Source organism: Oxyura jamaicensis, chromosome 4, assembly GCF_011077185.1.
Source record: "Oxyura jamaicensis isolate SHBP4307 breed ruddy duck chromosome 4, BPBGC_Ojam_1.0, whole genome shotgun sequence".
NCBI classification, from domain to species: Eukaryota; Metazoa; Chordata; class Aves; order Anseriformes; family Anatidae; genus Oxyura; species Oxyura jamaicensis.
This window is the reverse complement of record NC_048896.1, coordinates 46249851-46275199: the sequence shown is the minus strand read 5'-3', so window position 1 is coordinate 46275199 and position 25349 is coordinate 46249851. Positions and strand designations below refer to the sequence as shown.

Below are 25349 nucleotides of genomic sequence, written 5' to 3'. Positions count from 1 at the left end.
TCAACACAGCAGCAGCCACCAGGGACCTAGCGTGGACCTGGGCATTAATTCTTCCTACTGCTGGAGCAGCCTCCTGGCATCATTCCTATGCCAAATGGAAGTGCTGACAAGGGGGGTTTTAAGTGATAATTAATGTCAGTCAGCATTATTAGGAATAGAAGCCCTGTTTCAAAAACTACTTACCTTTCTGATGATGGATTTGGTGCGATGGCTAACCTCCTTCCACCATCGGGTGCTTCACTTAGCAGCGTAACGCACAGTGATTAAAAGGAGAGCAGTCTGCAGTACCAGTAAAGATTGCATTAAATGGATGAAGAGCTGATTTCACGAGTTATTTTCGAGTGGGATTCAAACAGGTATTTCCAGAAATGTCAAGACATTGAAGGCATTTTCCACCCAAGACTACCGATGAAATCTTAAACTCCGCCAATTTGCAGATGTGGCAGGTAAGAAAAGAGCTGTCACAAGGATGGGGCCAGGAGCATCAACCACACTGATGGAGCCAAAGGAGCCAAAGGCTTCTTTTTTTTTTTTTTTTTTTTTTTTTTTCCCATTTTATTGCCTGAAGAAATAGACCTGGAAGATTAATTTTATGATCTTTCATGGACTGTGGTCCTTTCCCAGGGCATTCCTGTTGGAGCTTGGACAGGAGTCACTGGCTCAACATCCCGCACTAGGTGCCAGCTCTCTGCTAAAAGTCCCTGAGAGAAACTAAATCACACCGAGGATGGTGTAAGATAGGCTTGCTCAAACAATCACATCTAAATACAGGCTAAGGGCAGCAGGAAAACCCTGCAATAACTGCATATGCTTTAAGGGCACAGTGGACAAGCAACTGGGGAAAGCCACAGTAAAAAGAGGTGAAATGATCCCTGTATACAAAGGGGAATGTGAGCAGATTCAGGCACAGGCTTTTTAGGCTGCATGCAGTCTCGATGAGGCCAGTTCCTGACGCTGTGCTCAGCTCCAAGGTTCATCTTTTTTAATAAGAGTGTAACAAAATTGGTGACTGCACAGAAAAAAGCCACAGCAAGTGCCACAAAAATGATTTAAGAGCTGAAGAAAGTGCTTCAGAGTGAGAAACATAAAGAGCGCAATCTGTTTAGCTTATCAAAAAGACGACCGAGAGGTGGCTTGATTACAATGTACCATTACCTTCACGGAAAGGAAACAGAGGGAACTGTGAAGCTCTTTAATGTGGTAGATAACAAGAACCATTAGCTGGAAGCTTGAGACAGACAAATCGGAGGCGGTAGGAATGCATTTTTAAGAAGATGGGTGAAAAGCTCCGAACAAGCTATCGATGGAGGTAATGAATCCTCTGCCTCGTGGTGTCTTCTGATCAAGATACACTGCTTCATCTGGCAGAAGTCACATTTTGTCAAACACATCACTGCCATCTCCATCATTTTCACGAAAGCCATCCTTTTGCATGTCTAATGACTGTGAAGCCATGTGGCCTTGAAGAGAAGGGAAAAACAGACGGGCCCAGAAGTTCTCCCTGGAATATTTTGAAATACCCAGTAATTACGGCAGATTTTCAGTAATTTAAGAAAGTAGTTTGCACAAAACCCCTGATCCATGATCTTTAAAGTAAAGTCCTTCTGGATCACGAGCTTCTTTCTTGCTGTTCCTTGGAGAAAAGCTGGCAGAAACACGCCAGGACTGAACAGATTTGTCCTGGTGCTGCAGCTCCTGATGGCAGGGACTGCGAGATGGAAATGCCTGAGAAGGCACCCAAGGGCACAGGCAGTGACAGCAGACTTACAAACCAAGAGTGGCCAGGCTACAACCACGGGTGATAGCTACTATAATCACCACCTGTACAGACTGTAGCCCAGGTGAGACTTGAGGGAACATTTTCTTCTGCATTTATACCAGCACGGATACCACAAATTTGGCCTTCCTTTGTCAAAGAGGTGACACAGATGTCCAGGAACAGAAACTGATCCTGCCTGAGGGATAGAGGCTTCTCTTCTCATGAATGGATGCCCACGGTGCAGTAGGAATTCAAATATTTAAACACTAAAAAAATATCTGGAAATTGTTCAAAGGCATCAATATTGAGTGGATTAAGTAGGAGCTGTGGGTGCTGGCTCATATTAACTTCCATTTGAGTGCCTGCTACTGATTTGAAGTACCTAAACTAAAGATGCTAGAGACCAAAACTGTTAGCTGATTTCCCATAGCTGTGCTTGATCTCTGTGTCCCAGGAGAGTAAAGAAAGCAATAAAAAATAATGCTGGTCAGGAATGTGCCCCTTGTGGCAATGCACAGGGAACAAGCGAAATGGAGTTGAGAGCTGCTCCCCCACCCCACCGCAGCAACTTCTGCAGGCGAGGTCAGGTTTTGCACCGTTTTCAGAGTGGTTATGGAATTAATCCCAAAGGTGCAGCAGGAGCCACAGAGCTCTGGGTGGGAAAAACAGGGGAGAGTCAAGCTGTAATGTAAACAGCCAGGAGAGAGACTGAGAGACTGAGAACAGTGCTGGAGCAGCAAACATGCTCAGGGATACCCTGCTTAGGGTTCTGTGGTGGGGATGAATGTTTGAGACCAAGGCATTTGAACTTGCTGCTCAGATTCCTGCAGCCAGCCCAAGATGCTGACTTGACTAAGGATTGACTGTGCCCGTGTTAATTTAAATTGATTTCTCACTGCAGCATGAATCCCTCTCTCTTCCTTCCCTGCATCTGGAGGCACCGCAGCAGAAGTCACCTTTACAAGCCAGGCTGACATGGGAGAAAGAGGCTTAGGAGAAAATGAGCAGGTATTTTTTAATTAGGTGATGAACCAGGGATTTCCCCTGATTTCTAATCCAGAACCTGCCTGGCAGATGAGAAAGGAGGAAGAGGAGTTGGGGACAGGCTAGGCGAGCCCTGAGTTCCCACGGCTGGATCTCCTTGCTCTGCTACATGATTTTTGTTCTCCCTTGTCTCCTGCAAAGAGCGCTCATGGACAAATCCCATGGGCACAGCATCGGAGGCCTCCTGCTTTCCAAAGGAGAAATAACTCAGGTGAAGCATGAATTTACTCTGTGGATGCTGTTTCCTGACCATTTTTTCTTTAATGTTAGCCTCTCTGAACCCCCTAATGTCATCGAGGCTTTAGGAAAGTGCCTCAAATCTGCAAGCAACATCATTTGCTAGGCTATCAGCATTCCCCATCAATAATGAAACTAAAAACACAGCTTAATAGACAGCAAGGCTACAGCAACTGGCAGTGCCGCTCAAATCCAGCGCTCTTGCTGCTGAGTTTATTAGACATTTTATAGTCCTGGGAACTAAAGATAATGGATCCCATTCCCATATGCTGCATCAACATGAGCCGGGACTCCATCATGCCATTGATCTATGAGGCAGCAGTGAGTAAGACCCAGACGCAAATACTAAAATGAATCAATCCTAAGCTGTTAAAGACACCATGAAGCACTTTCCAGTTTTCCGTTCTTGCTTTCTAATTTCCATCCTGTGAAATACTCTCCCAAGGGCTCTTAAATACAACAGTTTGCCACAGACTTTGGGATCAGGTTAAGAGGAATTGCCCCTGTGGATCAGAGGACAGAGCTGAAATTTAGAGCTTATAACCCATAGTAGGCACTTGTGAGCTCTACTTACCCCTCTGCAGCAAAAGCCTTTTTGGGGTTCCTTTCATTTTAGTAAGTGCTGTGTGAATATGTTCATGCAGGTTTTCAATGCAATATTTACTTTAGAGTTCACAAAATTATTCTCCTTGCATGAGTGGAAAACAAATTTTGATTTATTTCCAAGTATGGAAAACTGCAAATATCTACAGGCCAGAGAATAACTTTTACCTATTTTTTTTTTTAAAAAAAAAAGGAAACAGGCTGTAGTCTGAACCTGACCAATGATGAGTTCTTCTCAGGTGCTAACACTCACTACTTTAGAAACTATGATACCTTCTGGTTTTAGTATATGAAGGTACCATGGCTGCTGCAGTCTCAAATCAATTTATATTGAACCTGCACCCAGTGCAGTCTATTTTAGACATTTAAAATACATCATACTCAATACCAACAAATCACTTTAAAGAAGCATGCAAAGAAAAAATCCTTAAAAACAGCAGCCACTCAGCTGGCACCTCCAAACGTGAAACAAAGACAAGAGAAAAATGCCATGAAATAAAATCAAAGCAAGCAGAGCCTGCTTAGCTGTGTACACAAAACGAAAGTTTCACCAAGACATTATGGGATGAGATAGTTTGGAGAGTTACTACTCAAATGCAGAATTATGAAAAGCAAAGACAATCAGCTTGCTCATCCTGATTACAGATTCCAAGTGGATCTGATGACAGCCTCAGGCACTTTCATGGCTCCATATGTCCAAAATCTCTGCAAAATCTCGTCAAGTGGTGTTCAGTATTTAACCTTGCTGTGCCCTTTTGGCAAGGAATCCGCTACTTGTTTACGGGGGCTCTGCAACATAGGGAGTGCTTTTCAGTAATTAATATCAACTGCATAACTCAAAAAGCTGGAGACAGAACTAAAAGAGAGACGAATGCATTCATTAGTGTAATTCACTGATGAAAAAGGCCCGCTGGTAAATTATCCTGCATGTATCTGCGTGGACAGGCAAATAGTGAGTCTCTCAGGTTCATGGGGATTCCCCATCCCACCTGGAAGAGGACCCAGTTGCTTTGTACCTTGACTTGTTCTGTTCCTTTGGAGAGTGGGACACAGCAGCTGCTTAACAACACACCAAAGTTTTTGACCTGTGGTAGAAGCAATGTAATTATTCTGAGAGGATTTAAGGGTACTAATGGCGCTATATGGATTTATGAAATGAGTTACGTAATGGCTCTGTGAACTCCAGACTTAGCTCACAGGAGCAAAGCAGAAAAACTTGACTCACCTGCACAGATTCACTGGGTGCAGGGAAGGCCTCGAGCTTTGCGGGATCCATTACTCACATGGCAGACATTTTATCAGTCCAGGTAAAATGCATTTCATTTTTCAACCCTAAAGAAAGATTAACAGGAAAGAAGTCCTTTATGATGCTCCTTCGTAGGTGTACTTAGATGTTTGAGCTGTTGACACAAAAGAATTCAATCGAATGTAGGTTGAAGGGGAATAAACCAAATGTTATTTTTGGTAAAACTCCATGGTTCCCCAAAAGAAATCATCTGAAGACTCCAGTATAAGATGATGATCTGATGAAAGTGTTCAGGAAAAGTTAGGAGACTTCTATCTGAAATCTCTACCAGGGCCAAGACTGTGACTGACATAGGCAATACCCTGCACAGAGCTCAAAGGGTCACTGTGAAGGTTAAAAAGAGCCTAAAATGATCTTGTTTGCCTTTTACTAGGCTCTCTGCATTGGTTATTTAAAATCTTTATTTTTTTTTTTTTTTTCTAAAAGAGCTGTCTTTTTAAAAAATAATGTTAAACATGGTAATTATCTCAACCCCCTGAAGCCCAAAACACTGCTACAGACATACAACTCAACTGCATACCCAAAGATGTAGATGGATGCACAAACGTACATCTTAACTATAGGCAAGAGTGAGGTGAGCGGTGCACTGCACGGCTGGGGACCGAGGGGAAGGGTGTGAGATAAGCCGAGTTTTAGCCCTAACTCTGCCTCTCACACATGGCTGTTGGCACAATTCGGCACTTTGTGTTGCCACGTGGGGTTTGGGCTTGTGTGAGAAAACTTAAGAAGGGTCATGACATGTTGGAAACCACAGTAACACTTACGTTCAAATACCTCAAAAATAAAAAGCTTCACTCAGCCCAGACACGAGGTCTACTTTTGGTTCCTACAAAACCAAGCACTCTGAGAGATTTGCAGGGAATTGTTTTCCTGCTGAGTTTTCCTTTGCCCCTGTCCTGGCTCCACATGGATGGCAGAGGACAAGCTGGTAGGCACCCGTCCTTGTAGCCATGGCTCCTGTGTCCACAGCACTCGGCTCTCCTTCCTCCTGCCTTCATCCCAGCACAGCCTCACAGTGGGTCTTCCTGGCTGCAGAAAGCTCCTGGCAGCCCCTCCTGCCCCGCCGAGCAGGCAGCCAACACAAGGCTCCGTGGGTTTGCCCACCCCAGTCCCACCGTATCCGCATGCTGAACTGTGCAAGCCATGAATTAAAGCCAGGATACAACCCAGCAGCATCTCCTTTAACAGCCCCCAGCAGGAAAATAAATAAGACATCCCACCGGAAGAAAAGAGAGTAATTTCACGTTTACGCTTCCAAGGGAAAAAGGAATTTGAAACAAACAAAACATCTTTTCTTTTTTTCTTTTTTTTTTCTTTTTTTTCCCTGCAGAAACTCTGCCACCCGTCAAAGCAGGATTGTAGAGACACCGAGGGCTCTGTGCAACATTCTTCTGTTTGCCTCTGCATTTGATTAGCTGCTTGCGTCGTGTGTTTTAATTTCCTGCGGTTGAAGCACATTGCTGTCATGGTGATAGGTGCTAGAGAAAGGAGAAAAATAAATAAATAAAAGTTCAGAGCACTTTTGACCAAGTCTGCACTAATTAGTGCATAAGGCAAACAGACAAACGTTTTCTGGGATTTGTGTCAACCATATCCAGATTCCTCCTCTGCTTCTCAGATACAGCAAAACCCTTTCTGGAAACTGAAATAAAGAAAGACAGCAGATGGTGCTGGGAATACTCCGAGCGTGATGCCTCCATTCAGAGCCAGATATTAGTAACAAGCCACCCAGTTAACAGACACTGCAAGGCGGCGAGTATTTAGTGTGATGGCAGTGGGGAAGTGGGGAATATGATATTGCAGGACTGGTGATGGGCTCAGCAGAAACCATTGAGGGCTTGCGTGGGTGAGATGCTCTGAGTGTGATGAGGACAGCCGATCTAGCAGGGCTAGGTGGAAGTGGGAGGGGAAGAGACAAGGACTGTCTGTCTGCTATGTGGGACAAGGCAGGGACTTGGGAGGATGGAGATTAATCTTGTTAACATAGCTTGCAACACCAAAACAAATGGCGAGGTAGCACTCTTCTCTTTTGGATGTTTTTAAGAGATCAAAATAAAAATAATTGAAATTAGCACGGGGTTCAACCAAAAGCATCCTAACAGTTTTAAATGCGTAAAACAAAGACTGTACTCTGAAAGTGAGGAAAGAACTTTTCTGTTTGTCAGTGGGAAAGGAATGCATAAAAATAACTCTTTTCCAAAACCAACAAAGAGTTATTATTTATTGTAGAGCTTCTACCACAAGCCGTCATCATCCCCTCCTGGCTGACTTTCCTGCAGAGATTCAAAGACACAACACGTATCCTCGAGCCATGTAATATTGCTGCTGTTGTGCTGGCTATGTACTTCTGATCAAACTTTCTTTGATCAGAAAATTAATCTTAACTGGAAATAGAAAACTAAAGGGATATTTACTGGACACAGACAATATTAAATTAGCAGATGTTTAGTAATTTTTTTCCAGGGCACCGTTTTTTCCTCAGACAAATACAATCCCAACTGAGGTTATAAAAATAACTTCTAATCTCAGTGATAACATCTCCTGCCATATTGCGCTCTCACCTGTACACGCATTGCAATGCAAATTGGCCCAAATACAGCCTTCCTTTAAGCTAAGTGACTGCCTACCTGTGACTCTAAATGGATGTCGATTGCCTGATACCTCATGGCATGGATTTTTGGTCGTGCACAGTCTAACCTGTCAGCTTTGACTTTAACAGCATAACTATCCACCATGGTAACTGAAACTTTGCTCTTAAAAACGCTTACTGAGGAACTGTGCCTTAACAAAATGAGGAACTTTTATCAGTGCTGCTTCTGTTAGAACATGAGTAGAGTTATGAGCGGTCAGTGTTGGATGTTGTTTTTTATTATTGTTTATTTTTATTCAGGTGAGTAAGTAGATGGCTGGAGAGGACTGGCACAACCGTACCTAGCTGTGAGTAAAGAAGGCTGAAGTAAGATCCTGGTGTTTGTTTGAACTACAGCAAGATATCCAGTCATTCAAGCATGAACCAACCATCTTATCTGGGTGCCTGCTGCATCGTCATCTGTGGATGTGTCTCCTTTCCTCCTCACCACGGGTGGTCCAGTGGCACAGGAGGGTTGGGGCAGCTGACAAAGAACTGAGAAACTACTGAGGAAGTTGAAAAGAGACATTCACAGCCTACAGAAAGTTGTGTGGAACAGGGGAATGCCATGTGTGGAGGCCAGCACAGCCTGCCATCGTTCTGTTACACACACACAGCCCTGCCTGCAGCAGATGTGCTTGGCAAACCGGCAAAGCTGAGAGCACCAGTGAGAGCAAATTGGATGGCTGTGAGGAAAAATACATTTTGCTGTGGCTGCACCGCTATGAAAATAGCCTAACGTGCCTATGGGACTGCCTGTGAGTGTCTAACTAACACAGCAGGCCGAAGTGAAAGGTGTCAATTTGCTGTGGCACAAGGTATGCATGCAGCAACTGGCGGCAAAGATGTATGTGAGTGTGAGAGGCTGAGTCCATCCCTGCATCTACAGCAAGGTTCAGGAGGAAACAGTTCAACACTGAATGAGCAGTTCAGACGCACTATTTGTGTGCCTTTCCCAGCACACAAAGGGGTTTGTGATGGGGAGCTGTCGGTGCCGCTGGTGGGGTAACAAATACCCCAGAGGTGCCATGGCCAAAGCACCTGAGGTGGGCTCCAATGCCACGTCCACACCAGCTCATGCAGCTGGGCAAGGAGCAGCCTGCTGGGCAAGAATAAGCACCTTCAGAGCTGGTCAGCTGCTTCTCGTGTTGTTCAGAGCAAGTCTGGAGCCTCAGCAACCAAATTCTGCCTCAGATTCCCTGCCCATGACTTCTGTGATGTGGCTAGGGCAGCATGGACCCAGCCAGAGAGCAAGCCTCTTCACGATACCTGGACATCCTTCTGCTTGCCATGTGCTACTGGCACACAATTGGACTTGAAGCACTTTAGGACAGCTCCAATGAGGAGAAATCCCCACCAGAGGACTAGCTGGTAACCCTGTTTCTGCTGAAACACAAAGCGAGGGGCCTACCACAGCTCCATCCCACCGGTACTGCTCTGCCTACCTCACCTGTGAGTCCTGATATGCATTTCCTCCTGTTCTCAAATGCAGAAGGTTCGGGAGAGTTTTCTCCAAGGCCACAGCTATCATCGGTCCTGTAAATGATTGCAGTGGCACCAGCTCCTGTCCTTGACTGTGCTTCTTTGTCAAGCGAGGCAGTGATAGCAATCACTCCGGTGTTTAGCAAACCCACAGATCACTATTGCCAATCTTTGTATAAACAAGAACTAATTAATCTTCACCACATCTCTCTAAAGAAGGTAAGTATTATCATTTACTATCTTCCCTGTTTTACAAACACAAACTGAGATGGCAAAACAAAACAAAACAAAAGAAAAAAATGATTTGCTGAGGGCTAAGCAAGATAAACAAACACGTTGTGGGCAGCAAAGATGGTTTTTCTCAGTGGGAAAAGGCAGAGGGCAAGATCACCAGGCTTTACCTTAATGCAGATAATGAAAAATAGTTGTCGGATTAAATAGATATCTACTCTATGAAATGGAGGCTTTCCACTGTGAGAATGAGTAAAACAGCAGCCAGAATATTTTACTAATTTTATTACATAAAAAATAAAAAGACGAAGGGCCACTGCAGCAGCTGCACACATTTGGTTTTGGTTTCTAAAAAGAGCGCAGTTCCCATTTAGGCTTCAAAGTGGCCGCCCTGTCAAAAAGCTCGCTGACATATTGAACCTCTTGACATTTTGATTTTTAATTTACCCTGAAATATTGCAAAGGGATCAGTTAAGTGCTGAACTTCATTTTTCTTTCAGCCTGCTGCAGTCAAATGGCATGGAGCTGTATCTTTAAAATCTTGCCCCATTTTGTGTGTAGAAGGGACATGGAAAATTGGCTTTCTGTGAGTGCAGAGGCAAGAAAGGATATAGAAAGCTTGCTGGAAAAGAACTGAAAATTGCCTGCTTCGCCGTAGCTTTGTCTCAGCGAGATGCTCCTTGTCTGCTGCAGAAATAGCAGTAGCTTTCTACTTTGTTATTGCCTGTATAAAAATTACACTGCCCATTTTAATAAACTAATTATGAGTGTAGATTATTTTCATATCTGGTCAAATTATGAATAATGATTCTTGCACCATATTCTTGCAAAGCACTTTAAACTGATTTGAGTACATAAGCCTGATCTTTTAAAAAATCTTAACAAGAAGTAGCTGAAATTACCCTAAAAAAAGCACTCAGGTGGCAGGTCATTTCCTAGCTGTAGGAGGCAAGAAGGGGAAAGGAAAGACAGCAATAAAAGCAAGGGGAAAATTTCCTGGGAAGGAGCTTGAGAGACATCCAAAGGGAAATCCCTTACAGCCTCCTAGCTCCAAGCAGGCAAATAACTAGCATTAAATTGTCCTTCAGCTCTTCAGCTCGCTTTTTTTTTTTTTTTCTTTCTTAGGAAAGAGCCTACACAGAGTGCAGTGCCCTGAATTTAGTCCCTCTTTATATTATTTGATAAACGCCTTTTCCATATTTTTTTCTCTAAATCCCAGGCACCAGTTGCTAGCATCCTAAAGTCTTCTCCAATTAAACAGCTTAGTTAAAGAGCAATCTCTGAAAGTTGCCTCTCTTCTGGGTGGGCAAAACACAAGGGCAAACAGCTTGGAGACAGATTTAAGCATTACCAAGGAACAAGGAAAAAAAAAAAAAAAAAAAAAAAAAAGCAAAGCCAGGAGGGCTCAGAGCAAACCAGTGATGCCTTGTGCTGCTCCTAAAGCCACGAGAAGAACCAGGGATGCCTCAGCATGTGGCAATATCGACGGTGCAGGACTCGGTATGATTTACAACGAAAAAAATACAACGGAAGGGTTGTCAAATGAACCAGAGGTGTGCTGTTGTTTCTGGAAGAAGTCATTAAGCATGTCAGTGAAAAGGGAGCTGGACCTGTTGAAACCTAAATGAAAAGGTGTGCCAGACCACATCTGGGGAACATGGGGTGAACCCAGAGAGAATACCAGCACAAGATGGGGACAACAAAGAGGCACCCCTGAAGAAACACAAGGGTTTTTCCTGGCTTCCTTTTCATTCATCTAGCTAAAGAGGAGTCAGATTTGCAAGCAGACTGTCTTATTGAAGTTTAGGACAGATTTGTATTGATTTGAAGTCAGAGTATTGCCGAACTAAGTGGACCTGCAATAAACTAATTTTATGCCAAGTTAAGCTGCTACAAAAAAAATCTTGCAGTTGTTAAAATGAATTGGCATTTAAACAAAGTTAAGCGTAATTTGATAAAACTTCAGTGAGAAGATGAGGCTACCCCTATTGTGGCCCTGCAAGAGCATTTGAAAGAGTTATTTGTATAATCCTTGATACACAGAAAAAAAACCTCTGGATTTGAATCTGTACATCAATGCCAAGTAAAAAGGATTTTATGAACAGATTTTTTTAAAAAAAATATCCTGATTACAATTTGAAGGCCTAGCTCTAATTCTTTGACTAACATAATTTTCTATTATAGTATAATTCACTATTCAGAAAGAGTAAGGTAGCAGATAGTGTCTAAAGCCAAGACAAAACTACAAGATGGCATGTAAAATAACTGTAATTAAACAATCAGATGTAGCAATTAAACATGAATGATTCTTTATTAGGCTGAATGAGGATGCCAAACAAGACTCCACAGGTGGTGAGTTTATTCCCCCATGCTTGCTGGTGTTTTCATTAGCAGCTCTTGGCACAGCCAGGCATGCAGATCTCCATGTGCCTTTAAGAGCCAGCCCGCATGGAGGTGCCGCTCAGACCGAGGAGGATATGCAAATATCTGAAAGGACAGGATTAAAGGATAGCGTGGTGTTTGGGAGATAAATTAAAGAAATGTACTGAGATTCAACAAAGTCAAGGCATGCCTGCTGCAGAACGGAGAAGAAAGAAATGCACCACTGCGGCAGGACAATGGAAGGAGCTGGGGACCCTGCTATTTCTCTGTGGGATCTCTCGGTTGCCATTAAACCCATCCAGGCAGCACAAGCCAGCAGCATGGCTCCATGCCTGATGCACCCATGGGCTGGGTGAGGTGGGCTCTGCCAGGCCAGAACCAGGAGCATGCACAATCTCCTTTTGGACATCGTTTCAAAGCTGACCTCTCTGCCAGCCACCAGCTTTGGTGCCCAACACGGCCAGTGTCCCCCTACCACCAGATGGACCACCGCCAGCTCCTCCTGGAGCCACCTGCCACCCCCAGGCTCTCTGGCGCAGGGGATCCCCAGGGCTTTTCCCTGCTTGCAATGCTTTCACATTGCTCTCTGACGGTGAGGTCTGCCCGAGGGCAGGGTTTGGGCTCTGCCTGCAAAGCAGTGCCTGCCTTCTTGGCAGCTAACATCAACCTGCACACAGGGGGAGGCTGGATTTGCATGCACCATCCAGGCAAGGTGCCCCAGAAATAAAACGGTTAATAGCAGGGCTGTGGGAAAACCAGGCGAGATAATTATGCTAATGCTGCTGCTCTCCTCCAGCAGCAGAGGCAATGGCGCGCTGTGTTCAGTGCGGGGCAGCATATTTTTTAAGAGATTAACTGGGAAGAGCTCACAGGAAAGCAACAAAGGTGATAAAGGATTTGGAAAACAAGACCTGTGAGGGAAAGGCAAAGAGAGCTGGGCATGTTTAGCCTGGAGAAGATCTGGCTGAAGGGACGCATAACTGTCTACAAGCACATTAAGGGACATTATAAAGAGGATTGGGACCAATTCTCATTAGTCAGTGAGGACAGAACAGGAACTAATGGATCTTAACTGCAGTAGGCAAAAAATAGGTTAAACATTAGGGACAGTGTAATTCTGGGGTGGACCAGGTAATGGAACAAGAATCCTGGACAGTGGACAGTGTCAAGAGAGCTTGGACAGTGGCCACCAGCCTAAGGATGCCAGGAGAGACCAGACACCAGGCCCCCAAAATCAGTGGGGAAATCACCTGAGCAACCTGCTAGCAGCCAGGCTGGAGATCGGGACTGATGCACTAAGGATCTCCTCTCTCTCAAAACACTAATGAGCAGGAAAAGATGTCCCAGAGGGAGCAGAGTACCTGGGAGGTCTAGAAAGTATTTGGCAAGAGCTTCTCAATGATGGGGCAGAGGTTTTGGTGCAGTGGGGTGAGTAGTGATGGAGAATGTCAAGCCACTCTGTCCTTGGTTCCCCACTCCTACTAAATCAGGTTGCCCAAAGCCCCATCCAGCCTGGCCTTGAACACTTCCAGGGCAGCCACAGCTTCTCTGGGCAGCCTGTGCCACTGCCTCACCGCTCTCTGAGCGAAGAATTTCTTCCTAATATCTGATCTCAAAATACCCTCCTTCAGTTTAAAACTTCTATCTCTTCTGGCAGAGATGCCCCCAAACTGCATCTGCTGAGAAAGGATCGCTGAAGCAGCTGGAGGCCTCCTGCTGCTGGCAGAGGATGTGCAAAGCTCTCCTCACCCCTCAGCCTGAGCTGAGGGCTGGGTCACCGCCCTCTGCCACGGTGCGTTGTCATTTTCAGTGCCACATCTGCTTAAGGTCCTCTGCAAACAGATGTAGCTTAATTAACAGCAGCAAATGTGTCTGCCCGTGCATTTTCTGTTTCATTTGCCAGGGAAAAGGTGGAATGACTTCACCTGCACTGATTCAGAGACAGATTTCCACTTCACCTCCTAAAACCCTTTGACCTTAGCAGAAACATATGCTTTAGAAAGCAACACAAACCACAAGAAAGGCAACTTGCACTGTTTCTACCAGTGTGCACAGGCAGTACTCCCAATTTCTGTGACGCCTGAGGCTTGGGCTTGAGTCTCGTTTTGCTGAAGATGTCCCTTCGCTTGTCTGGGCTTTGGACTAAGGCACAGTGTGCCGTGGTGCTGGATGTAGCCTGGCTGGCAGCCCCCAGCCAGAGCTGGGGCTCCGCACACCAACAGGCACTGTTATTTCACCCCAAGTAATCCAATTTTGTGGCTCAACCCTACATCAGCAGAAGGGTTTAAAACTCACGAAATACGGTAACGATAAAATGTGTGTTCTTCTCTCGACCTTTTTATTTCTGAATCTCTGCGGGTGACTAACGCCATGATTTGGAGAGTTCACATTTCCTTTTGAATGAAATGCTGCCTATTTACTTTGGTAATGTGTGATTTAACAAACTCACTTGCCTCCAGGAGCTGGAGTTCTGAAGAACACAAGAGATATGAGCCTATGAGGGGCTGCGAGTGTCAGCTGAACTGCAGCCACGCAGAAGACAAGCTCGTTCTGCTCCCCATACCGCAATATTCACCTGTCGGGGTGTGAGACCCGAAAGTTGCTCTTTCCTTTGCATATCTGCCAAATCTTTATTTACAAACCTGGATTCTGTGACATCCTGCCAAGCATCTAAATCAGTGCGCTCTCCCGTGCCAGTGCCGATGTTTCCGCAGAAGAGGGATTCATCTTTCTTTTTTCTCTGCTGATCTGGGACTTTGGGGAGGAGGCAGATAGCAGACGAGAGGGGATTTAAGCCTTTCTCTTCACCTTAAAAAAAAAAACAACACACCATGCAGCATTGCTCTCCCAGGAGTAGGCCCACATTATTACTGCAGCCACAGCCACATCATCAGAGCTACAGTGCTCGGAGTTGTAGATCATCAGCCTGCTGTCACAGCCGTGATGTATGATGGAAAAAGCCATCCATCTGAAAGCGCGCAGCACAAAGGGCCAGGACTGTAGCCATGCAGCGTGGCAGGGGCGACGTGCACAGCACCGAGCGCTTCCTGAACCAAATGGACGGATGTAAGTGTGGCAAATTGAGTCTCATTAGGAGGAGCGGGGAACGTGTTCAAAGCTGCTCACTTGCAGGTCTCCAAGATAGCAAAATGCAAGCGTGCTTGTGGCTTCAGAAGCGACACCTCCGAATCTGGCTACTGCTTCTTCCACATGCACACCTCTTTCCCTTAAAGCTTACATCTGATTTTCTTTCCTGGTGTAAACCTCAATCATATTTACACCAGCTTTAGGATCTTTACAGACAAAGACATTTAAGGCTGTGAAATCTTCGGAGAAGGTAAAATGACATGGTGGATCAATCAGCTGATGCTTCTTCCCTGCACAGCAGGGGACTCCAGCAAACCTCTTGTATTTTGTGCAGAGACTCCGCTCTGACTGAATTTTTCCTTTGGCACTATAAGAGCAGAAAGATATTAAATTAAAAAAAAAAAAAAAGAGAAGAAGCAAGCATGAGCGCTTATGCATGGCTCCAGGTTTCTCAACTAAAACGAACTGTTGGTTTTCCAGGACTGAAACCATTTCATGTGCATTATTCTGCTCTGCAGTACTCAAAAAGAGTGGGTGCAGAGAAGGTTTACACCTAAAGAAAATAAAATCAGAAAAAGGAGTAGCATGTGCAGATCAGAGATGCTCATGTAGGTGCATCCCAGGATGCTGATCATCCACAAACAGTTCTCCTGAGTTTTTAACATCTGTCACTGCACAACAAGCAAAACAGGTGCTTTATGAAAGCAGACATTCAGGAAAGAATTTTGTTTTTTCCCCTCTCCACACAAGAAATGCCTCATTTGAAAAAATAAAAATAAAAATAACCAGGTCTCCCTGTAAAGGTAAGGAGCAAGCCAAGCAGGAGCAGGTAGTTCTGTGACTCTACCTTTTGAGCAGCAGCAGGGGGATCAGTCATTTAATTTCAAATAGCTGCAAAGCAATTTTCAAAATATGTACATCACTGAAACGTTAACACCCTTGAAATACCACATTCTTGTTCATTAATGGCACATATAGCCGGCTGTTATTGAGAATTTAAGTCTGGAGACCTTTGACAAACACATCCTCTGCTTGTGCTAGGGCACTCTGATACTTAAAGCATTTTCCTCCTCACATTTCACATACTTTTCAACATCTTATTTTTATTTAGAGAAAAGATTAATTTCTATACTTTGCTGCTAATGTTAGTTTTTAAAAATCTTTTCATAGGGAGCTGTCAGGAAAACATTTTAGTTTGGAACAGACAGTCTTTCAATTTTCTTTTTTCATTCATGCTTTTCTCTTAATAAATATCTGAGTCGATCACAGATTTTTGTTGCTGCTATTTAACTTAAGGAACCAAGCTGCTGGTGGTTTTTTTGTTGTTGTTTTTTTCTCTCTCTTTGCTTGCCAAATCATCACTCATGATATGTATGAATTTCTTCAAAACCATTAAGTGTGTTTTGCAAAGCCAACGCAGGCACCCAGCCCTTGAACTTCCCCAGGAAGTTCCCTAAGAAGACAAGGGGCTTTGCCAAGTGAGGAGGCAGCACGGCTCCAAGAGGGAGAAGCCCTTCCAGCCTCACACCAGTGAATCTGAGTCCCTTGGCTCCATGTGGCACAGGAGAGGTGTTTGAAAGGAAACCTAGGTGTAACCAGGTCTTAAATCCTTCTTCAGAGATCTACTAATGGATGTATTGGCACCATGTGAAGGAAAGAAAACATCTGCTGCAAAACAAGTGGCAAACTTTGCTCTGGAGGGATCTGTAAAGCTGTGTGTGGCCGTGGCTAAAGAGGGCTTTTCAGTTTTTCTGCTTTAAATTTTGTCCTGTTTTTTGTTCTTTTTTTTTTTTTTTTTTTTTTTTTTTTTTTCCTTAAGCTACTTTATTTGGTGCCAAGTCCTGAAAAGAAAACTGTGGGAGAAAAATGCTCAATGAAAGAATTATTTTTAGCTTAAATAGCCAGGCCAGCAGTTTACAAGGCCGACAAAGGCACAGGTTGCACTCTCCAAGACACTTGACCAACCATGGGCGGAGCTGTCTCATTTAATTCAGGAACTGAATTTCTGGCTTGAAAGCTTCCCCTGTTGATCACTGTCCGAGTGTGGGATGTGTCTAGTGAAGCCTGAGGGGATGGGTCCCTTTGTGACAGCTGACAGAGAGGAGAGGACAGAACTGCCCAGGTAATTTTGGCCAGCCAAATTGTGATGGAGGGCCGATACGCCACCACACTGACCTCCAGTGCACCCTCACCCCTGGTCCCCTAGCCCTACATGAGATGCGCCTACTCCCTGGGACTGCTTAACCCGTCAGTTATCAGGTATTGTCCTCATGTGCAGATCCTTGGCAATAACTTATTTAGGAAGAGATGTCCAGGGCAGGTTGCCGTCCTTGACAACAGCATGGGAAGAGCAGGTAACCAGCTGGTATGCGTGTGTATTTATCAGCAAAGGAAAGAAAAGGAAGAGAAGCATCCCTCAGAAAATGAAAACTACCTCAGGAGTCAGAGTTGTAGAGTCTCATGAGGCAAAGGGGTGTCACAGCTCATCATTTTATTGTCGCTGTGCTGTGCAACATTCTTCTTCTAAAGCAGAAACATACAAATGCAATTTACCATCCAAGCATTAGAAAGGTAAAGCAGAAATAAGTATTTAAAAAGGACAATAGTTTTAAAAAAATGTATCAGACACTCTTTAAACTTTTAGCCTTAAATAGACCTATATATAATTAAGAATAAAATGTAAGTCTTGCTAAATTATCTAGGAGGTGAACTTCCTATTTACGCTGCATCCTCAGTAATGTGATTTATGTTGCTTAAGTGACGCCCACCTCCACCCTATTTGAGTGTTGTGATTTTAAGGCTTGAGCAGCTGTAATTAAAGAGCATTTTCAGAGTGAGCATAGCACTGTGCAGTGTAATGTGACATTCAGAATACATCAGCATCACTTTACACAGGAGTTCTGATTATTTTTACTTCAGCCCTGTCATTCATCCCCAATGAAGCTCATCCACCTCAAACCATGGTGTCTCACCTACTTCATGCCATTTCCCCCCTCTTTATAAACCTCTGTCAGTTTAATCATGTGTTTTATATGCTTAATTCTTAAGGCAAAGATTTACTTTTATTTTCAAACTAATGATTTTACTAGCCTAATACAAACAGTCCCAAAATAGGGCAGCTAATCAACGTGAATGTGAGACATGAGCACCAGACAATACCATCCATTCACATAGCAATGTATGTCTGTAACAGGAAGAGAGACTTTTTTTTCCTTTTTTTTTTTTTACATAGGATGCCAGCAGGAACTGAGACTGCTCTTTGATTCAGCGATAATGAGTGAACATTGCACCAACGACATTTACATTTTGCCAGTGGTATGAAAAAACACAAGACTATTCTTCTGAGTTCAGATTTAGGCCCCCAAATGCATGCTGATTTCCTGAAGTTGGAGCACTCCGAGACTGCTATTGATGTGAACGAACATCTTGGCAATTTAGCAAAAGATGACATCAGACATGAAAGGTAAATGCAGGGCGGGTGATTACCTGTAAACGTTCCTCCTGGAGGATCTTCTTCTCAGAAGCACATTAACCCATCTTCCTCATCTCTTTCCCCTGCTGCAGGTGAAATCAAATTTTCATAAGTTTCTGCCACATCTGCTTCATTGGGAAGCTCTGGAAATATATTAGGAGCACGGTTGCAGGCTTTGTGTGGAGGCAGTGTGCTGCCGCGTACCGTGTCAAACTATTATCTAGGCTTCCTGCTGACTGACGCTGCTGGAGAAAGCTGAACTTTGGCTTTGGGGGAGGCAGCGAGAGGCAATTTGGTCTGAGCATCGCATCCCTGGCAGGAAGGAGGCTGCGGTTTTCATCTCACGCAGACCTCTGAGGCCACCGACAGGGGCTGTGGCGGTTCAGGCAGGGGCTGTGGAGCACCAGCAGCCCCACAGGGCTGGAAGTCACCTGGAGACCTTGGTCTCCTTCCCTGCTGGGAAGCAACAAAAAGGGCAAATGTCACATGTTGATGTCCACCACTGCCCGGGTGGGCACAGGGACCTGGCTGGTGTTAGGGTTATAAAAAATGTGTGCACGCATGTATAACACCACTATATATATATATATATATATATATATATATACACACACACACATGCGTGTGTGCATGTGTAATATATATGTATGTGTGTGTGTATATGTGTGTGTGTGTGTTTACACATATATATGTATATATGGTCCTGACACACCAGGTTAAAGCTGAAACAAGGAAATAAGATTTATTTCTCTTTATTGACCATTTTGGTATCATAGATGGTACTGCTACTCCTGATTTTCCTGATAGCACTTCTGGTCTAAACCAGAAACACTGCGTGGTCTATCAGGGCCTAAGGAGAAATTCCTTGGGCATCTCAATGATTGTGTGCCTTACCCAGTAACAAACCTTACCATTTTCTTTCTTTGTATTTGTGTCACACCAACCCCACGTTCCACATTTTTTATGACGCAAGACAGGCCATCTCTCAATGGAAGAGTTAGTATCTTAAAGATGGGAGCCCGACCATCCTGCATCAGGTGCAGCTGCTGGTATCATGGTATCACTGTGCAACACTCCTTTCTGGCAGCAGAGGCCCTGCATTACTCCTGGGTGCTCATCAGCATCTCTCGTACTAAAACTAGGTCTTTTGCTCATGGACAGCCTTCAACAGTCTAACACAGACTTGCCCAGCATCTTGTTACCTACATTGCTGTTATCCAAGCTATTAGAGGCAGACGGTCCATTTGAGCTTGCCTTCCCCTGCCCAGAGGACGGGGAGAAGTTGGCTCTATTTGTATTGTAGTCATTAACAGGGAAGAACCTGAGCTACCAGCATTGACAGTTTCCAGTGCTGAATTAAGAGAAATGGCTGCCCACTTTTTTCCTCCATAAAGGATGCACTTAAGCAATTTTTGGTACATTTTCCTTCTGTTTTTGATAAGAAAAAATAGTGTTCTCATTCTCCCATTAGAAACTATTATATAGCAGCTAATACATTTACGGCCAGTAAAAGCAAGCACATCAGTTAACATATTGCTGGCCAAGTCTGCCACTGCAGAAACAACAAATTATTTTTAAAATTCAGGGACAAAAATGAAGCCCTCTTTCAGTTCCTAACACTTTGCTGACACTGGCAATGCAAAGATCCTCCAAAGTCATACAGCATTTTCCTTCAGTAGCTCCAGTTTGTTTGCCATTGAGGAGCTCAACCTCCTTGTGCAAGGGGTGCAGGCTGGAGAAGCACTATGCAACGTGCCCTCTTGGTGAGACAGCACTGGTACCACATTCAAAGAGCGTCTCCAAATCCTATGTGGGTACCAACCTAATTTTCTTTCCCTCCCCCCCAGCCCACAGCTCTTTATATCACTCGTTCCCCGCTTCCCTTTTGTTAATTTATTATACAAGGGCAGCAGCACACGGCAGATTAAAATCATGAAAGCAAGGCTCATTAGGATTCTATGTCCTTTGAGTGGTACGTAAAAAAATTCCGTGTGAAATGTCATGAAAGTAGATTTTGAAGTTTTGACAGATGTGAGAAAAGGAGAAATGTTTGCCATTTGTCTTAATGACACTTTAGTACGTTTAGAGAGCCAAGAGAAAAAAAGAAAAAAGAAAAAAGAAAAAAAAAAAAGCCACCCAGCAACAATTCTAGAGGTATGTGAGCTGCTTCTAAAAGCGATGCTGGGGTTGAGAGCACGCCTACGGGATATCGGGGAGCCTGTTCCTTTGCACCAACTGCAAAAAGGATCAGCAAACGGGGTAAAGTAAGGGAATATTATAACCTTCCATGCCTTGTGCTTTGGCTAAGCTGGCTAGTATGCCCCTCCCTACGAGACTGCAGCAATTAGTACTCCTCGAATGCATCCAGCAGCACAAACAGAAACAGGCAAATATTTTAGGAGCGTAAGAGAAAGCATTTGCATGTAATTACTAACCCAGCTGAGACAATTCTTTTCCGTGTTATATCTGGACAAAACAGTTTTTGGGTAAAATCCAGTTCTGCTGCACTCAGACACTAAGTTGCTGTCACCCTGAAATTGTCCGATAGGGTTTTAAGTTTTATTCATGTGCTGCACAGGGCAAAGCAGGGGTCATGGACACACCAATTTCTTCTGACTCCTGAGCCCGGCAGCTGGCTCTCCCAGGTTCATGATGGTATGATGGAAAAAAGAACCCCCAAAAAAGTGTTTGGTGGATAACTGGTGCCTCTGACCTGGGGTCAGTGAGTTCCAACAGAGGTACAACAGGGCTCAGGGCTCATCTGAGACAAAAAAATGCCCCCCAGTCTTTCAAAAGAATCTGAATTTGGAAATCAAGCCATGGCATTACAGCCAGGAGACGGGGACAATTAATGCCAGCATCTACCCCAGTACAGAGAAGTCCAAGTGGAAAATAATACGGTTTCAAAGAGGGGAAGCAGCACCCTGGAGGAGGAGTGGGTTGCAGGGTAGGGAAACAGGACTTGTTTTTCCACATGCCGAAAGTTTTATGTAACCTCAGTTTTGTGATTCAGGGTTTACTGAGACGAAATTTCTAGGCGTAAACAATGCAATGGCACAGCAGTGTGCTGATTTGAGTTAGCAGTGAGAAATGCACAAGGCCTTATCGTGAGGAACTCGTTCTGTGTGAGCTATTCACGGCAAGGAATCGATTTGTTGGATTTAGCCCCTTTTCCTGCTCGTGCATTGTCCTGAAAGAGATCACAATTTCCATGAATATGTCCACCGCTCCAAATTATCTGACAAGCCATGCAAACATACTCCAGGCTGAATTGCTGGGGAGCTGCTCACAGTGATTGCTGCTCAGAGCGGCTGATATTGAAAGCAGAGCTGTTGCTCTGCGGGCACGTAGCTCACCTGGTTTGTCAGCTCCCCCTTTGCATCAGCACGGCTTGTTCATGCCAACAGCCAGTTGCTAGGACTTTCCCTTCCATCCTTCGTTTGCCTCCAGCTGCTCAGCTTTCTAGACCATGATTTCCAGAGGCAGAATTCCGTGGCACTGCAAAACCCCATCCATGGTCAGGGCCACCGGGCCAACCCAGCAGGCTGCCTAGCAATGTGACTCTGGAATAATAATAAATAATAAAAATAATTTTAAAACCAGCTCCTTTGTGCTTTTGTTTTGCTACAGAGAGAGCACCACACAGAGCTGACGTGAAGTTTGCATAATTAATACTGCATCGAATCTCTTGCTATGGGAAACAAGGAAAAGCCACATGAGGTTTGGGCATGGGCTGCCCTCGTCGCTCCTTCTCTCGAAGCCACCTTGCCCAGGTCTGCCCAAAATCTTCCACACTACAGCCACCGAGCATGAGGACAACCGCTGGCAGGAGTGAGCCTGCACCAGGCCCCACAGCAGTATCACTTTCATAATCCACGGTAAGAATTCCTACCCAGGCTTGTGCCGGCTGTGTTTTTATTTGCAGCTGTGCGAGCTGTGGTTGATTATTCAGAAAGGAAAGAGGCTGCACGTAAAGCCAGCACAGCAAAGCACTGAGAACAGGGCAGGCTCTCCATTCAGGGCAGACACGGTTAAAATGCAGCTACCACACAGAGAAATTGGGAAGCCATCATGTGTATAAACTTATCTTCCAGTATTTTTTACTAATTTCCTTGCAGATCCCACACAATGTTTTCGATTTAGGTAAATAAAAGTGATCCAAGCATCTAGATTTTTTTTAATCTCCTCAGCACTTCAATCTAATTCATTAATTTATCATATAGCAATTAGGTGTTATTATGCAAGTCCTTGCTTGGCAGATCAGCAATTCCAGGCCCTTGTGAGAGCTGAGCCTTTTACAGAAGTCCTGTATCTGCTAATCCATTTCGCAGCATGCTACCAGTACAGGTTGCTTTTGCCTCTCATATTTACCCTGTTTTAGCGAAAACCATGTCACTGGGAAGCATGTTCATTCACAACCCACAGTGGTATCTGGGCCTACAGCAGCCTTTTGCAGCAGAAAAATGGTTGAGGGTTTGGTTCTGCTTTTTTTTTTTTTTTTTTTTTTTTTTTTTAATAGTTTTACAAAAAAAAAAAAATATGGCCACAAAACCAGAATGAATAGGAAGGCCCCCATACAATGTGAATGATGCCGAATTCTGTCCTTCTGTGGGTGCAGCGATGTGAAAAATAGAAAACCTGCACTGCCTGACCCCAAGGGTCCCCTTTACGTCTGCGGATCCAAACGCAAATAAGACATGCCAGAAAATGCAAGTAAGAGCTCTTTGAAAAAAAAAACAAAAACAAAAACAAAAAAAACATCAACCATACATTTTTAATTTTCTGTTGCTGATACTTTGTTATTTAAAATAAAATAATCTTGAGCTGGAGTGTGGGAAAAAAGAGTGGGTGTGCTCGTTGCCAGCATCTCCCTGCCCCAGTGCAGGATGGGGGAACAAGAGGCCAAGTAGCCAAAGGGGCACGGACCAGAAGATGCTCACTGGGTACCACTTAGGGAAAGCCAGCATCCTGCTCTGGCCGGCAGTCCGGGCACAGTAATCCCGTCCTGCTGCGGACTGAGCTGCTCCCCACATAATCCTGGGTCCTTTCCCAGCAGGCTGTGGATGGAAGAACCGGCGTTTGGTGCATTTCACGGTTTAATCAAGCTCTGCCTCCAAATATTAATGACATAAATAGAGTTATGGACTATGAAGCACTTCAAGAGGTCATCCAGCCCGTTTCCTTGATTTAAGGCTGCATTAGTCGCAGTATATCACTCCTGCCAAAGAGAGATGCAATCTGCTCTTAGAGATCCTCAGCAATTGAGATTTGACAGCCTCCACAGGCTGTTGCCTCACCGTCATTATCATTACAAAGTCACTCCTTGATGCCTAACTCAATTCTTCCTTGCGGCGATTGAAGACCATGGCTCCTTCCCTTGCCACCAGAGAAGGAGGAGATTACTCCCAGCTTCCTTGCGGTGGCCTTTCATGCTTGTGAAGATTTGCACGTCTCCTCCATCCTCATCTCTGTAGGCTAAACACAAACTCAGTCCTTTCCTGGTGGCACATCTCTTCCTCATCTCACTCCATACAGGTACGTGAAGGTGAACAAAATCAATGCAGGCACAGAAACTGGGGAGAAAGCTTGTGGCTGAGCGCAACCGCCCAAGAGAAACTCTAATGTGCTACCTGGCATTTACACAGCAAGTTGTGCAACTATTTACCAAGTGCTCAGCACACACAGTTTTTAACCATGGCAACCTCTGTATCATGCAGCCCGCATGCATAGACAGCTGTGCCAAATAAACAGGCAACAGACTTGAAATAGCAGCACACTACCGTCTTAATTGTTAGCCCATTGATCTTGTATCAGGTGTAAATAGAAACCTCAGCCAGCACTTCTGGAGGAAAGGAAGATGAATCTTAATCAGTCCCGATAAAAAAAAGGGCACCGTACGCAGATCGTGCAATGAAAGGTATTGCAAAAGTTGCTTCCTCACTGAAAAAGCATACCTCAGTTATCTAGAAAATAGATATATCAGCCCAAATGTGCAGGGAAAAAAAAAAAAAAAAAAAAGATGTGACTGATGTGACAGCCACCTGCTGTTACAGCCTGCTTTTGCTGCTGTACTAGTTGTGCATATGTCCCAGAATTAATGAATTAATGATAATTATAACATGCAAGTATCGTTTTAATACCCAGGCCCTCATTTCTGGGGAAGTGACCCTTAGATCCGCACGTGGTTTCTGACCCACTACCAGTAACATCTGCAGGCTGGTGACTTGGACAGGTGCTGCTGAATGCAGCGCTTGCTCTCACGCTCGGTGGCAGGGCAGCAGCTCGCAGCCACCAGCCCGGCACTGTAACTCCACCATCCATGTCCAGGCCTGGCTATGGAGACAAGCAGAGGCATCAGCAACCCACTGCTCACGGTAGCACCACGTGCATCCCTTGGTTCACCACCCAGGCTTTTGTTACAGCTGCCTGCCTTCAGACCCAACCCAGAGACACTTGCCTATTCCTCTCTAGACATGCTGCTGGTGATTCTGCCCATAGCAATACCAGCCCCTCTGGTCCCAAGGGCATCTTGGTGACACCATCTGAGCATGGAGCAGCTTTAAGGATGGTTTCTGAACTTGTGCTATTCCCTTGTTAAGAAAACAAGCAGCATTTTCTGCATTGTGGACCGTGGTTAGAGCAGGTGGCACCTGTGGCCTGGTGACCAGAGGCAGCTGTCCAGTGGCAAAGCCGCTCCTCGGGATGCAGTAACTTAGCAGGAGGGGCATCAAAGAGAAGGTGGGAGGCGAGGTTGTCTTCCCAAAAGACAGTTTGATCAGAGGTGATTTTGTGAGAGCAGTGTGAGCAGGGATCAGCAGATTCATGCTGCTGGCTCAGAATTCATCACAAGAACAAACTTAAAATTTGTGGGCTCTATAAACCACGAGAGCTGTAGATTTTTCATAATTAAGAAAACTTTGTGTAAAAGTGCACACGGGCTCAACAGGCACACTTGACATCACTGGGACAACATGTGGGCTGTGCACATGATACATACTTGCAATATGCCAAACAGCCTTCAACACAAACCCAGCAGATTTTGCCCCGAAGGGAGCTATCACTGCACAACAGTCTGGCAGGGCACAGGGTGCCTTTCCCCACGGCTCCTCCTGATCCC

General features: G+C 44.7%; 3 long non-coding RNA genes across 3 annotated transcripts in view; 2 read left to right on the top strand and 1 right to left on the bottom strand.

Moving 5' to 3' along the window:
• Nucleotides 1–7931, top strand: part of LOC118166567 — a 176205-nt gene extending 168274 nt beyond the window's left edge. Inside the window, exon 4 of the long non-coding RNA XR_004750584.1 lies at nucleotides 7840–7931. This is a non-coding gene — a long non-coding RNA (uncharacterized LOC118166567). The remainder of the gene's footprint in view (nucleotides 1–7839) is intronic.
• A 633-nt stretch (nucleotides 7932–8564) lies between these two features.
• LOC118166564 lies at nucleotides 8565–18462 on the top strand. The gene is made up of 3 exons (XR_004750581.1): nucleotides 8565–9279; nucleotides 17993–18223; nucleotides 18325–18462. It is a non-coding gene; the product is annotated as an uncharacterized LOC118166564 (long non-coding RNA).
• LOC118166565 lies at nucleotides 16574–18330 on the bottom strand. The gene is made up of 2 exons (XR_004750582.1): nucleotides 18247–18330; nucleotides 16574–17283 (listed from the first exon to the last, which is right to left on the bottom strand). It is a non-coding gene; the product is annotated as an uncharacterized LOC118166565 (long non-coding RNA).
• Nucleotides 18463–25349: the final 6887 nt, after the last annotated feature.